This window comes from Alligator sinensis, unplaced genomic scaffold, assembly GCF_000455745.1.
Source record: "Alligator sinensis unplaced genomic scaffold, ASM45574v1 scaffold349_1, whole genome shotgun sequence".
Taxonomy (NCBI): Eukaryota; Metazoa; Chordata; order Crocodylia; family Alligatoridae; genus Alligator; species Alligator sinensis.
This window is the reverse complement of record NW_005841856.1, coordinates 1,348,820-1,364,091: the sequence shown is the minus strand read 5'-3', so window position 1 is coordinate 1,364,091 and position 15,272 is coordinate 1,348,820. Positions and strand designations below refer to the sequence as shown.

At 43.5% G+C, this 15,272-nt stretch overlaps 1 long non-coding RNA gene across 1 annotated transcript in view; it reads left to right on the top strand.

Annotated features, from left to right (window-relative positions):
- Positions 1-1,341: 1,341 nt before the first annotated feature.
- The window catches only part of LOC102369700, a 17,027-nt gene continuing 3,096 nt past the window's right edge, over positions 1,342-15,272 (top strand). The window contains exons 1-2 of the long non-coding RNA XR_322965.2: positions 1,342-1,480; positions 2,822-2,939. This is a non-coding gene — a long non-coding RNA (uncharacterized LOC102369700). The remainder of the gene's footprint in view (positions 1,481-2,821; positions 2,940-15,272) is intronic.

Here is a 15,272-nt window from a genome sequence, read left to right as displayed (position 1 = left end):
GAAAGCTGCAAGTATGGCCCACTGTGGCAAACAGGTTGAGAACTAATGGGCTAATGAAATGGTCCCTAAATAACCACCAACATAATGCTCATTTTAGTAATCCACAGGAGGCAACCTCCCTGATTCATACAAACCTCTCTCACTTGCATATCCCATTCTGCTTTCAGCAAGCCCCATCATCATCAGAAAGGGCCACTATCGAACAAGCATGCTTTTTTGCAATAAAACTCTTCTTTCAAACCCCTTACAAAGACTGGTGATTGTTTTTTAAACCTAAGTTAAATCATAATATTGCTTGTTAAGTATCACAAATAGTTGATGTGCCATGGAATACAGCAGTTGCTATAGAAGTTGTATTTAAGGAATATCAAAACAATTAGTCAGACCTATAAGAATACAAGAAATTTAATACCAGTTAACTCAAGGTTGCTGGACTATACGCTAATCTGCTGGAAATCTTAAATTAGATTCACATATGTCAGCATGAGTCAATGACATCTTCGCAGAAGCAGGAGAAGCAGTTTTACTTGGAAAACCAATTCTAGGAATCGCTTTAATCTACACATGAAAAATTCAATAGCTATAAAAGGTAAAATACAGAATCAGCCACACCCACGTGACATAAATACAAAAGTGTTTCTTGCATCACCAAGGGCCTATGCTCTGGCATAGCAATCTCCAGCTGAAAACTGCAATGAGTAATCCTATGTCGGTTAATTTGCATCAACTGTCCCAGTTTGCATCAACTGTCCAAAGCATTACTTTACCACCCACCCTGAGTAACTGCACAGCTCCAGGAACAGATCAGGAATCAAGTTTAGCTCTGATAGTTTGGTCTTCCCCTCATTTTTGGAGGTAGGCAGAGGAAATGAGCCTTGCACGTTGCAAGCTAGTTGCCCATTATTGCTCTTTTGATGCATCTACATGAGACATTTACTGTGGCACTGATGAATTAGCTCTCCAGTAAACATCTTGGCATCTACATCTGCAGGCCAGTTAGGTTGGAGTAAACTAATTTTTCACTGCATGGTAGTGCACATGTAGATGCTGATGAGGGTGGCTGGGGCATGAGAGGGCTTTAGTGTGGAGGCTGCTACTAGGCCTGCTGGCCAGCCCCACACTGGAATGCCATTGTGCCCCAGCTAGCCCCTCTGCAGTATGTTGAGTCCAGTTGAAGCAGCCCTGGGTTGGCAGGTTGAATGTCTGGGCCCACTGCCAGCCAGGGCTGCCCCAAATCCTGGGCGCATGTTCAAACAGCACGCCTGGGAGCAATAAACTCTGGGGCAATAAACACTGGAATTTATTGCTTCACATAAATTGCATGTGCAGCCACACCCTTCGAGTAATTTGGGGCAATTTTGCTTTAAACTTACCCCTGCTCCTTGATGGCAGGGGCTTCATGAGGCCCCACTCTGTGGTCACAGAGTGACCTGATCAGAGCAACACCCGGGAAGGCTCAGCTCTCAGTTTCTACTGGAAGGTTTGTGTGGGACTGTTCGAATTTAGGGGGGAAGCGGGGGCCATTAATCTGCTTAAATGACAGCTTTTGCTCTGTTTATTTGCTGCTCTTTCTTTATTGTTTTTCATTATTTTTACCTGGCAGTATTGTAGGACTGTGGGAAAGATGAACTTTCCATCTACCGAGGTGCTGATTGCAATTGACAGCCTATCAGCCTGGGTAGAATATCAGCTCTTGATACAATTGACTAAACTATCTCCGAGTAATCCATCGCTTGGTTTCCTGAGTCAGTGCTTAAAGCTAGGAGCTTTGCTAAAACCACTGCAGCTGCATCTCTCAGAGCTCACAGGGCCCAGTTCCAGGAAGTGCTAATACCACCTGAGTATCTGCAACTTCCTCATTATCTCCAATTCCCACTGAGCCTTGCCATCTTTTGCAATCAGGCCCCAATTATCACCCAAATAAATACTAGCATGAGGCAGACCTGTGATATGCATTTTATTTATTTATTTATTTTTTATGCAGCAACATATATTTTGCCTTACAAAACATTTTTACATAGAAATGCTGCAGAGGTACTCCAGCAAAATTTGGCTGAGACACCGACAACATCAGATGCATGTATTAGTCAGGCAGTGTTGTTTTAGATGAATATTAATTTCACTGAAGAATATGTAAACAGAGGGCTTTTCAGCTTCTGGTTTCCGAACAGCATTTTTCTTTCTAATAATCGACCAATTAAGAGAAGAAAAAGACCAAACAAAACAGATTGCCTATATATTTTGGAGCAATTGCATATGATTTTTCTGTGGGATTTTTGCTGAATCTCTGGGTGTCATTGGCACATTATCAAAACTGGGATTGACAGGTGAAAAATTCTATCCCTACTACAGGTTAATATTGTCCAAGTTTATGTGCAGCTGTCTCTGCCTTCGCCAGCATTAACTGCTGTGTTGTGATATATAATTGCATGAACTTAATAAACCCTGGCTTTTGGCCTCATGAGTAAAATAATTTTAAAAGGAGGAATTGTAGCACAAATGCTGGTGTGAAGTAAAACTATGGGATGAGGAAGGAAAAACCCAGCAGAAGGTGTGGTACATGAGCATGTATTACAGATAATAAAAGTCTTAGTTCTTAAGGCAATGAAAACTTTTGCTTCGTATTAGATTCAAAAGGAGTTGTTGCATTCTTAAAGCTAAGCATGTGATGATAGACTTTGATGCAGCCTTCAAGCTGGCAATATTTCTACTTTACTGCTTTGTAATATTCTATTATTCTTACTAGTTAGTATAAGGTAGTGGTGATGCCAGCAGTGTTTATAATAAGGTTGTTACAGAAAATATATGAAATCTTCCCTAGGTATCTACTTGTAAGTGCTTGTTAAGCATTCAATTTTTTACTGCCATCCGATTATGTTGTTGAGTAAGGTATCATTCTTCAAGCAAAAGGAAGGAGTATAGCTTCAGTCATGCAGACGGTAAGATAGATTTCAGCTTGTAGAGGGGTGTGTTGATTAAAATAGTCTCATGCTGGAGAGTTAAACTGTTTTATAATATTGTCTATAAAACTCACTATAAGATTTTTCCCCCTCCCATTTCGATTCACAGAAATTTCATTTATTTAGATAAAAAAAGAAAACAAAAAACAACGTGGTTAGTTCCATAATTAGGGAGAAACTTTCAAAGGGTGCCTGGTAGTACAAACACCAATCCTGTTAAAAGAGGAATCTTGAGCAATGCTTTGAAAATACCCCCGCTTGGAGTTTGGGATTTTTTTTAAAGTCTTGCAGCTGGCATCTGCAGAGTGACTTTGAAGCCTCTTTCATGATTTTTTTTTTTTTTTTAAATGCTGTTGGCACAGGGAAGATTTAAGGTACTTGACTAATTTTTAATCAGGGACATGAGTGAGGATATAATAGCTGTGAGGATTTCTTTCACTCGACTTAGCTTAGGAGTACAGTAGAGGAAGCCTGCTGATTGAGGAGTAACACTCCCAGTACTGAAGATGACTGCGCAGCATAACAACAGAGCATTACACGCTTCATTCTTTTGTTGCCAAACCAAAGGAAGGAACAAATAGAAGAATGGATGTTAAATAAATCTAGTGCAAATGAAAGCAATTACTCTCAGGCCAAAAGCCAGTTTTGTCTTTCATGAAACAGATGCAAGAAAAATATTCCCTGGAATTCTAGAGACCTTGGAGTTTGGGTAACGTAACAGTCACATGAATAGCTAATTATCAGTCATTTCTCACCATTTAGCTGCTGTGGTTCCATGATATTGAAAACTTCCATGTAACTTGTTAAAGATATAACTGCATTTTGTTTCCTTAAACTTGCATAGAAATTCCATCATGAGAAACCATACTGAACCCCAAATTTGGAGTCTTCATCAGTGCACAGGGGTGGACCCAGAGTGGGTACGGTGGTGCCCTCCCCACCTTTCAGACCATGCTCTTGGAGCAGCAGCTAGGGGATTAAGTCCCTGGATCAGATAAAAATTCCCGTTCTCTCCCCAATGACTGCTGGCACAGCGGTGGCAGTGGTAGGCAATGGTCCTGGGCACCCAGTCACCCCAGGAGTTCTTTGAGAGCCTGGGGGCAGGCTCATGGAGGGGGAAACCACCTATCCCCACCACCACCACTGTCCCCAGCCGAGCCCAGATCCCCACATAGCCCATTTGCATTTGCAGCAACTTCTCCCATCCATGGAGCAGCCAAAAACAGGTAGAACAATGATAGCTTCAAGCAAGGAAGGGAGGATGGGAAGTGAGGGCCCATGTCACTGAGCTTGGAGGGGAAAGGGACAGCATTCTTACCAAGTTTGGGCACTTAAAACAGTCCCCCAGCTGCTGCTGCTCCTCCTGCAGCATCGTCTGCCCACCTAAGGGGGAATAGGGGATACAGCCACTCCTGAAGCTCTGATCACTGCTCCTGCACCCTACCTTAAAAAAAAAACCCTGCACCTGCCCATGGCAGTGCATGCTCAGAGGCTCTGTGGAGATGTTGGGCAGCACACGAGCCTTACGAGGCAAAACGTGTGCAGCGAGGCAGAATCTTTAAAGAACTGAATAGCCAAACCACAGCAAACACGTGAACTGATTTTTTTTTTTTTTTTTTTTTTAAAAGGCTTATCCTGGCAACATTTCGGCACAGTTTTATGGGGACAGCTAAATATAAATCCCTGACAAAAAGGTTCCCCTCCTGCCAAATTTCAAATCCCTCCTCCAAGGCATGAAAGCTTTTGATCTTTGCAATGAAAACAGTTGTCAGAATTATTTTTAACATGGTAAAACAAAGCATTTCCCCTCCTCTTGCTCACGGAGAAAGGCTGAAACTTTTTTGCTAAAACTTTCTGGGGAAAAAAAAGCTTGAAACACAGACACCATGAAAAATGTCAGTCCCCCACAGTTAGCATGCTAAAGAATGGGTGACGCAAATTATTTTATAATATGAAGTCATGGTGCTACTCATTCTGACTCACGGAAGATTTAGCAGGGCAACCTGACAAACAGTAGTGGTCAACCCTACCCTGTGGAAAGTAGAAGGTATACTGGGACAATTTACCCCTAAATGAATGGTACACTGAATTACCACTGTTTAGCTTCCACTTACTGTGGGAAGAGGGCAAGCAGATAAATGTTAGTGTTTCAAGCTGATGTAAATCTTCATCCCCCTTTAATATGGCAAATCTATTTTCTCTGCTCATACCCTGAGATCAAAGTGGCCTCTTTTACATCTTTCAGTCCCAAAATACATGCAATGTTTTTTAAAGACTATAACGGAGGATGCAGTATGCTATGCATCATTGCATCTAGCACATATGTCTTTTTCGTATAGGATGTTACCATTGCGCAAAGCACAATATATATATGTAAATTCAGTCAAAAAATGAATTCAACCTTTGATTTAAAAAGCAAAACAAAAAAACAGCACCGTCTGCACATCAACAGTCTACATTGAAAGGCAATCCCAGATTGTAGGGGAAATAGCTGCCAGTCTGAATAAGGAAGAACATAGTCAGATGGCAGGGAAGTATTTGTACTAGTTGTATTAACAGAAGCAGTGACCTTTACACACTCCAAAACAAGCCATATGGGCCTTGGATCACAGCAACCGTGTGTCAGACAACACTCCTGAATCATTTTTTAACATGGCAGAAATAGTCCATTTTCAAGACCAATAGAAAACATCACATAAGAAATCTTTGTTCTTAGTATCCTCCATTTTAAAAGAAGGGAAATGCACATTTCTGTGTAACCACTTCTCAAAACCTTCACCAGAAAGTTTGTATAAATGTTGGCCTATCTATTGTTTAGGATGGGAAACAGATGGGCTGTAGTTTATAATTCCATCCACAGGCCAAATTAAATTCACTGGCTTGTTCTTACTAGAATTAATGAAAGTTGAATAACATGCACTGGCAGCCCTTAAAGCCCTCTGACTTTTTTGGCAATGTAAGACGACCATGCCTTAAGTACACATACAGTCGCATTCTTCCCCAGTGGAACGCCACTGAATTCAGGAGATTTAAATTAGGGATGACTGTGGCCCAGTGTCCTCACTATGTCTTCACTGCTAAGGCCTTCGTGCTCCTGATAGTCATCTGTGAAGCAGGAAGAACTGCAAAAGTAACTGAGCATACGAGTTGTGTTTATCCATTAAGCTTCTGAGAATCAAATTGTATTCCCCCTTGACAACACTGATCTTCATCTGAAACTAATTAACCCAGTATTGTAAATTTGCTTGATGAAGAGTAACATGCTGGCTTTTGCATGCCGTTGACAATTATATTAATGGAGTATTCAAGGTGGCTGGGGTGGTAAACAGAACAAATTTAAAATGTAATCTGGAAGATACTGGAAAAGAAAATAGCATCTCTCAGAGTCACAAAGCAAAGACCAAATCCATTTTGTGACCTTTTCTTCAGTGAAGCTAAAAACAGGCTGAACTATGTTTGGAGAATCTCAAATAGTTTTGTAGTTCTTGTATCAGAAATGTGAGTCTAACCAAGTCTTCAGCATTGCAATGAGGAGGGGCTTCAAAGTAATACACCAACGACCAACTCGAAGTGTTCAGAGGGAAAAAAATGAGAATGAAACCATCTGGTAGATAAATAACTGAAAGTTGGCCCATTAAATTCAACAATGCTCGACACCTCACTTGGCTATTCAGCTGTGAACCAAGAGACTTCAGTGAACTCAGTGCTTAAAAGATATGTTATGCTTTATAGCAGTACTCTAATCTGACTTCTTCCACTGCCATGACAGCAGAAATGTTCTAAACCAACAGGGCAATCTCTGCATGCTGCAAAATTGGAAAGGAGCCCAGCAGAGAGGCAGCCAGGCTTTCCAGGTTCTGTCACTAATTTTAAAAGTCAAAGGAGTCAGATGCTGCAAAGAAAGAGATTTTAAGAACTGCAAGTTTAGATCAGGCAACTATGGCCTCAGTCCAGTGGAATATTGCACCCCAACAAATCTCCAGAGCCCTTTAGATATAAAGATACGACCTTCCACCAAGGGCCAGAACATGCTTCCTCCCCATTTTATGATCCGTAGAGCTATCACCAAGCTATCGCTCACACTCCTGCCTGTCTCTGATTCTAAGTCAGTATATTCCTTACGTTATGCCTATCTTCCAATGCCAACCAACTTTCCTTTAGGTTATTATTAGGCCTGTAGAGTGTTTTTCACTGATCAGAGTTCCATCACAGCGCTTTTATCATCTATTTTAGTGCAGCTTGCAATCGGTTAAAAAAAAAAAAATCAGTTAGCAACTATGAGGCACTTTTGCTGCTCCTCCTCCCCCACCGCCAACACTTCTGAGCCAGCATCAATATGACCTGAAAAAAAAAGTAGCAAAGTTGAGGCACTCTGTCCCTTCTCCACCTGTTTTAGTCCTTGGGTCCTAAAATGCACAGACTGTCACTTCTGTAAGGTAGCTTAGTTTCATGCTGTGAAGAGCTCTTCAATGCCTTTTTAATTCCTCACCCACACATATTAGCAGCAAAGCACTTGGTGTTGCAAGCTTACCATTTAAAGTGCAGCCAAGAGATTTCTGAATGTTCTCGTTTATGCTGTCCACTGCTGAGAACCATCGCGTGAGTATTATATGCTGGATTGCAGGTAATGCAAATGCCATACTACTAATTTATATATATGTGTTTAATTTTATTTTTTTTCCTGTGTACCCTTGCCCACATCTAAGATGACTCCTATACATATTTTTTATTCCCCTCTTTTTTTACTGAACAAAATGCCCCTGCCACTTTCAGATTTACAACTGCAAACACTTTTAGCTTTGCAAGTCTGGACGGAGGTACGGGGGAAAAAATAAAATATGTTGTACTTTTATCATGTGTGTTTGTGATGGTAGCCTGGTGTCGGATGCCAAACTGACTTCCGATTTGCAATGCCTCTGCTTTCCCTGTCCCCCCACCTCCCTCTCCAGCCCTCCCACCTTTGCACTTGGTTTTGACTTCACTGGCTTTTCTCAGCACCAATGAAATACCTTTGCGACCAGCTGCAGTGCCATGTAGGAAGCCTAGGAATAAAAGGGGCATGTTTTATTTAGCAAAGCTACTTGGTTGCACGTGCTCACAGATTATGTTCATCCAGTCATGCAGGGCTGTTTGGATTACGTTACAGTAGTGTCACAATTATATTTTACTAGATTTACTAAGCTGAGCGCTACCATTTCTTTTCAGTAGCAAGTGCTTGATAGTAAAGGTATGTAAGATTAGTTTACTAGAAAATAATGTCACAATTGCATGTAATGAGGAAATCCTGTGCTGATAAGCATTTCTAGGTTTCCACCTTAAAAAACCAAAATGGGCAGTAGCTTCTCATAGTTATGAGCCTTTTGGTTCAAAATGTAGTGCTTTCAAGTAAAGTGCCAGAAGAAATTAGATTTCTCAGACTAAAAGTGTCTTATTACTGACAGCCCTGAAGAAGAGAGAGCATGTTCAATGAATGGCCTCTCGAGGATAGGTCAAATGTATACCAGCATTCCTGTTGATATCAGGTATCTACAACTTTCATTGTAGCCATTGTACAACACAAAGAGCTTCATATTAGCAAGTACACCAGAGGGAAAAGATACCTTGTTTCAGTTTTTATATTCATCAAAACTCACTTGGAATTGATGACTAAGCAACAGGGTTGTTTTATATATTAGAAGAGTGTGCAATAGACCTATGACCATTGTAGAAAATTTTATTAAAAGATCCAATAGAACCAGCAGAGACCATCTGAATCTGCCATTATCAGCAAGTCATTATAGAACTTATTAAGTGAAGGTTTGGTGCTGTCATAGAACCTAAAGGTTGACATAAATTTTTCATACACGTTGAACTTTGCTAAATGCGCTTCCAGTTGATTAATGATGTCTTTCTTCAGTGTTATAATAAGAACAAGAAAATATGAGATCAGGCTGTAGCTAGGAAAGTAATCTACTGCATGGGAGGACATCTTCAGCAATGGTGGAACAATAGGACCTTGCGAAAGAGCCTTACCTAACGCAGTTTATTACCTTGTGAAATATTGCTTCTACTACTCAATGACCAAAGTCAATGGCACAGTGCACAAGGTGTGAAAAGTACAGATTTCAAGATTATTATATTTATAGGAGTGAACTTATGACCAATGAGAGATAAAGGAAAATATAACCTATGACTCTGGGACCTGGAAAGATGTTTTTTGGTCTTGTAGGAGTATTTAGAAATTATAGTTTCATATTTTTGAATCAGCCTTATGAGCTGAAGAAAAAGATGACTGTTTCTGCTAGCACTGAGAATGTACCCTGATGTCCAAATTTATGCAGGAAAGGAAAAAACAAACTACATTTGCAGTTTTGTTCCAAAATATTCCTGTTCAGACTACTCTTTCAAAAAGTGAAAAATTGTTTATACTGCAGTAGGAAATGGGTGCAGGTGACTAGTCTTGCACAAATTTCAAATCAATGAATGTTGTGCTGCTGGGGAAATCTCACATAACACTTGAACTCTAGTTGTTGTCTGTCTCCTCCTCCTCAAAGAGAATTTATTTCAAAGCTATATGTCATGAAGATGAATGAACAATAGGAGTATTGACAATTGCAAACCGTTGAATTAGGCCCCAGCACCACAGGACTGGGATTGGCTTAAAGCCATGAGATAGTTTTGTTCCATTTTTGTTATGTTTTGGTTCTTTTCATTCACCTTCTACGGTTTGTCATTTTTAGGGTTTGTATTTTCAGATATTTGTCTTGTTCAAGGACAACTCCCACTGAAAAAATGCAAGCCAAAATTCTTAGGAAATCCCTTGCAAGAGCGATGGCTCCAAGATAAAACATACATCAAATGTTGAGAGACTTGGGATAAAAATTGTAGTGCTAGCAATGCTGCAGAAGTCAGCTGCTCTCCTTTCATGAGTTTGTCCCTCCCTTCATTGTGAACATGCCCTGGCACCTAGTATGCTCTAACAGCATGTCTGGATGGACCGCTCTGCACAAGTTCACATTACACCTCAGCGACAGTGGCAAGCCCAGACAAAGCATAACAAATCAGTGGTTTCTCTTTTTTTACATGAATACAGTAAGTAACGGTCATAGTACTCTTGGCCTAGGTTGAACTGCTCTTTTTTTAGCTGCAGAATGATGAAGTTGGTGTTCTGAGAATGATGTGTAGGTCAACCAGAGCCACATTAGACAGGCAGATTTGGGAATAGAGACTAAGATGACTTCCTAACATAATAAAGAATCTGTGATGTGTCAAATTACACTCAGTGATCCAAGTGGGAAGATCTGTAACACCATACAGTGAGGGAGTCCTTAATTCTATGAGTAAATTAACTAAGTAAGGTAGCAGCAATGCACATTGAGAAGATTATTTATTCCAATCTATGATTTAGCTCACCCAATGCAAAAAACTTTTCAAAAGTGAGTGTCATTCTATTGCTTTTTTAGTGTCTACCTGGCATTTTTCACCCTTCTCTATCCAGATAAATCTATTCCTGGATGTGTAGCTCTGCGCATGTGGATAACTATCTAGGTGCACAGATTGGGATGTGCATTGTCAGAAAATTAAGTAATTGCCTGAGCCTTCCTCTCTTCTCCCCCAAAACCAAAGCACTGATAATAATCAGAGAGCATGGTTTCCTAGTCTTCCCTTTTTCCACAGAAAAGAAAGGGGAACTTGAACCTGGGCCTCCGTGATTTCCTAGCATAGTTCATTAACCATCATGTCACAAGTCAGCCACTGTTGAGGATGTTCTCAGGTACTCCCTTTAAAGCTGATCTCCTTGTCAGCTATGACAGGAAGAAATGTGGAAATATATAGGGCCATGGTGATGAGCAGCTGGATTAAATAGGTGCTGTCCTGCAATAGATGTGGGCCTATGGTTTCTAAACCGGGCTCTTACTACTAATGGGGTAGAAAATTCCCACCTGCACGCCCATCTTTATTATTTCCCCAGTAGCAACGATGATAGTAGTGGTTCAGCTTCAAAAGGTGGAAGTACAGCTTAAAAGGCTGATGTGGTATACCATTTGGTGTACTCTGCTAGAACAACCAGAAGCCCAAGCTCAAACCTCTTGGGCAAGCAGGACATAGAGCCCAAGTTCTACAATATCCTGGGTGAGTGCCCTGGCTTTTTTTTGGATGGCGAGAAGTAGGATTCCTGCTTTTCTCTTTTCCTCCTTCCTGAGCCTAAGGCAAGGAGTCATGCATGGGTTTTAATCAACTCCAGTCCTCAGGACATAAGGTACACAAATCCCTTGTGATCAAGACACCGCGGCTGTTACTCACTCTGCCCAGGCTGCGTGTCTGTTTTGGTACATCTACACAAGGCTACACAACATAAAATGGTGCCATCTAAGGAACACGGGTTGGGTGTTAGTGAAGTACTAGTGACTTATGATGGACTTAGCCAGATCACATTTTTTTTTTGCTTTCCTTGGAGGCAGCAATGACAATGGTAGTGCAGGTTTTGGGATTCAGCCAGCACAACATTTGCAATGTGGCAGGATAGCACCCATTAGCAGCAGCTTCAGGCACCTGTACCCCACCCCAGCCCCAGGCGATCCCTTCCACCAGAACTTAAGTGGTACATGGCCTGAGGCCTGGAGAACAGGAATCCTGCTTCTGATGGCTTTGGAGGCCATTAGGAGGAGGGGAGAGGAAGAGAGGGAGGGAAAGGTGGTTGTCGGGGGGGCGGACATGTATGTAGTTTTCTTAGGTGCTGTGTGTGGAAGGGGGGAAGGTAGGGTTACCATACGTCTGGGTTTTCCCGGACAGGTCCTCCTTTTTTGGACCCTGTGCTGTATCCAGGCAGGGGGGCAGGGGCTGTGGGTTGGGACTGAGGGGAACTGGGGATAGGATGGGTGACTGTGGGTTTGGGGTGCAGGGCACTGGCAGCACCAGGGGGCTGCGGGTCAGGAGTGAGGGGCATCAGCAAGGGGTGGAGGGCAGGGTACTGCTGTTCAGGAGTGAGTGGCACTGGCAGGGCTGGGGGCAGTGGGCCCAGAGGGAGGGGCAGCAGCAGGGCTGGGGGGGGACGTGTGGCTTGTCAGTGAGGGGCCACAGAATGGGCAGAGGCAGGGTACCACTCCCTCCCCTCCCCGCCCAATCATACTCCCCCTGCCCCCGGCAGTCTGGTGATAAGCAGCAGTGGTATATGCGGGTGGCAGGGGTATGTCTGTGGCAGCAGGGCAGCGTTGTCACTGGGATTCAGACTCTCTACCCGCCCCCCCCCACCCCACAACATGCCCCACGCTCAAAAACTTCTCCTCCCACTGAAATAGAGAGGTAGAGGAGAATTGGAGGAGCTTGGGGCTGGAGCAGGGGGCTGGGACTTGGGAAATAGAGAGAGCATCCAGGGATCCAGCAAGGAGTCCCAGGATTTGGCAGTATTTCAGGCACCTAGGACTCATTAGACCAGGGGTCAGCACATTTTTGGGCAGACTGCCAAAAGCACCCGCAAGCTTGACATGTAAGATATTGTATGCCAGGGCAGATGGCAGGGGAGCTGTGAGATGCCCAATCCTTGTTGTGGCAGCACAGCTCTGGCCTCTTCCCCACCATCCACCCTGAGGCACATGTGACAAGCAAAATGTCTTTACATGCTATGCTCTGGCACCCATGCCAGGCGTTGCCTACCCCTGCATTAGGCCTCAAGTGGCAAGGCTGCATAGCTGGCCCATCTGCCAGGCTGTCAACCCTGAGCTCCCTCCTTCTGCTGGTAAAGAGTTTTGGAACTGGGCAGAGGGGGACATACATCTATGCAGATGACTTTTTGTTGTGTTTCAAAGTGGTTTGAACTGTTTCAAGTTGTATGTCTGGCCACACCCCGTGGCGGGGGCGGGGGGAGGCGTGTGTGTGTGTGTGTGTGTGTGTGTGTGTGTGTGTGCGCGCGCGCGCGCGTGCACATGCCGGTATGGGTGGGGGGGTTGAAATCATGGATCAGTCTTATGCTTAACCCAGTCGACCATGCTATCCCCACAACCCCTAGCCCTTAACATAAATGTTTCAAGACCTTGATAGCATTAAGATCTCCACTCCCCCACCCCCCACACACAGTCTCATGACTCTCTCCATCAGTTCAATCCTCCCCCCCAGCAAGACTTCTGTGTTAGCTTTAGCAGTGGCACTAGGATACTTTCTTTTTGCACAGAGGAGAGGTGTCCCAGAGCTGAGAGAATAATTTAAAAATAACTAATGTTGTAGCTGTATCTATCGAGCCAGTTTCTGTGCACACAGGATCATTTAGAAATATATGATGTGACATGGCAAAGTACAGGGAAATCCAGGGGGTGTTGAATCATACCAGAAGCAGGGCCTTAGGCAAAATTTGCCAATGAGGTCACTTAATGGAAAAAACAAAACCAAAAACCAACACCCCCCACCCTTACCCCCAAATAAGGTGCCCAAGGGCCTCATGCAATGCCTGGAGAGAGTGTGCAAGTGAGTTAGGGTCCCAGGAATGTATCTCACTACGTGGTGAGCCACTGTCTCATGCTAGTCACTAGGGAAGGCTGCGGTGCAGTCTGACGGCTATGCTTCACGGGCATAGAGCTAGATTGATACTGCAGCTAAGGGACTCTCTGGGCCTCTGGGCGCCTCCAATCAATGCCTTCCTCCAGTCAATAATTATTGTGCTGCAGTGGGTCATCAGGCTCATACTGCCTCCTCCAGGTTCTGTCTCCTAGGAGCCAGCCAGCACTGCCCATGTGACATGGCAGCCTTCGTGAGCAGTGACTTAGCCTAAACTGTCACATACCAGAAGGGAGTTAGCACACAGTCCTAAGAAACTTGGGTGCAAGTCCCTGCAGTAAATCAGCTTCACTGTGGTATGAAAATACAGTGCCCTCATCCTAGGCGCCATATACCGCACATGCCTGGCTGTCCTTTGGTTTGGGCCTCATCTCCTTAAAACACTTACCAGAAAGGCCAGGACAGAAGGAGGCCTGGTTAGAAAAGTCCACTGGGACTAATGCCAGAACAAGGTGGAGCAGGGGGGTGTTGAACCATTAGCAGCACTGTGCATGACCACTGGTAGAAATGCAAGTGTTTCCCCTGATGGGCCCATCTAGCAGACATGCTCTGAGTATGCCTAGTATGCACTAAAGGCTCACCCTCGCCCCTCCACTTTTAATTTTAAACCTGTAATGACATGTTGGTGACCAGATTTGAGTTTCTTCATGCTTTTATGCAGCAAAAGCCACAGAAGCAGACTCAAATCTGTATTGTTCCTGGTCAAGAACCTGATACAGTCCCCCAACCAGCATACTACAAAGCAGGCAGACTCTAGGATCGTGCAGGATGTGAGGATTGCATGTGTCAAAGGGCCAGATGCCCGACTGCAGGCAAGCCTATGAGTCTGGCTAGGCTATTCACCAATGAGATGGTACATTTATGTATTTAGGTTTATTATGGTATATTAGCAAGTCATTGGTTAAAAATCAGACCTCACCATGGGTGCAGGAACCAAAACCAAGCACTTTGTTTTTGAAGGCATGAGACTAAAACACCAAGGGTGCAGAAACACACGCACCCTATTGACACATGGCATAGCATTCTTCTGGGCTTATACATCTTGCACATTTAACTGCCTGCCCACTGGATCAGTGTCAACAGTAGGGTAGAGAAAACCAGGCTTCCCCTACAAGGGGCTGGTCTAGTGGATTGGGCTCTTTGCAAAAACATAAAAGATGTAGGTTTGAAGCCCCCCCAAGATGAGAACCCAGTTTCTTGACAAGTGCTTTTTAGGTGAAATGGGAGCACCAGCACAACCACATGTAATAGTTGCAGCTGCGCTCAACTCAAACGCACTGTTGATACCTAAATGCTTGGCATTACCTGTCTAGTACCTGGGAAGCTGAGTCACACTAGGGAAGCACCTAGGTCTGCCCATTCACTGTATAGGAAGTCTTGGCACTTAACCTTGTCACTATGGATCCCCTCCTTGGGGCAAGGTACCTGCATTTCAGGTGGATGTGCCTTAGGGTAAGGTAATATCCACAGCTTAATCCATGGTGTTGAAGAAGGTAGGTTACTCTGGAAAAGCAGCAAGTGAAGTGGATGTCACTACATTTTCCTTGCTAAAAAGACCTGTCACCTTTTGAATTATACTGGTGGTTGAGTTATATTTGTGGCCAAAAGAAAAAAAAAGATGGTTTATTCTGGCTCCCCTGCAGTTTTAGGTGAGTTCAGTAGGAAGATCAGGAGGAATACACTAAACTGTTAGTCACCCCATCACAGCTCCAGTTTTTAATGGTGTCCTATAACTCTCTCCAGAATATAAAATAAAAGGTCTAATTCTTGTCATACCCATGTCAA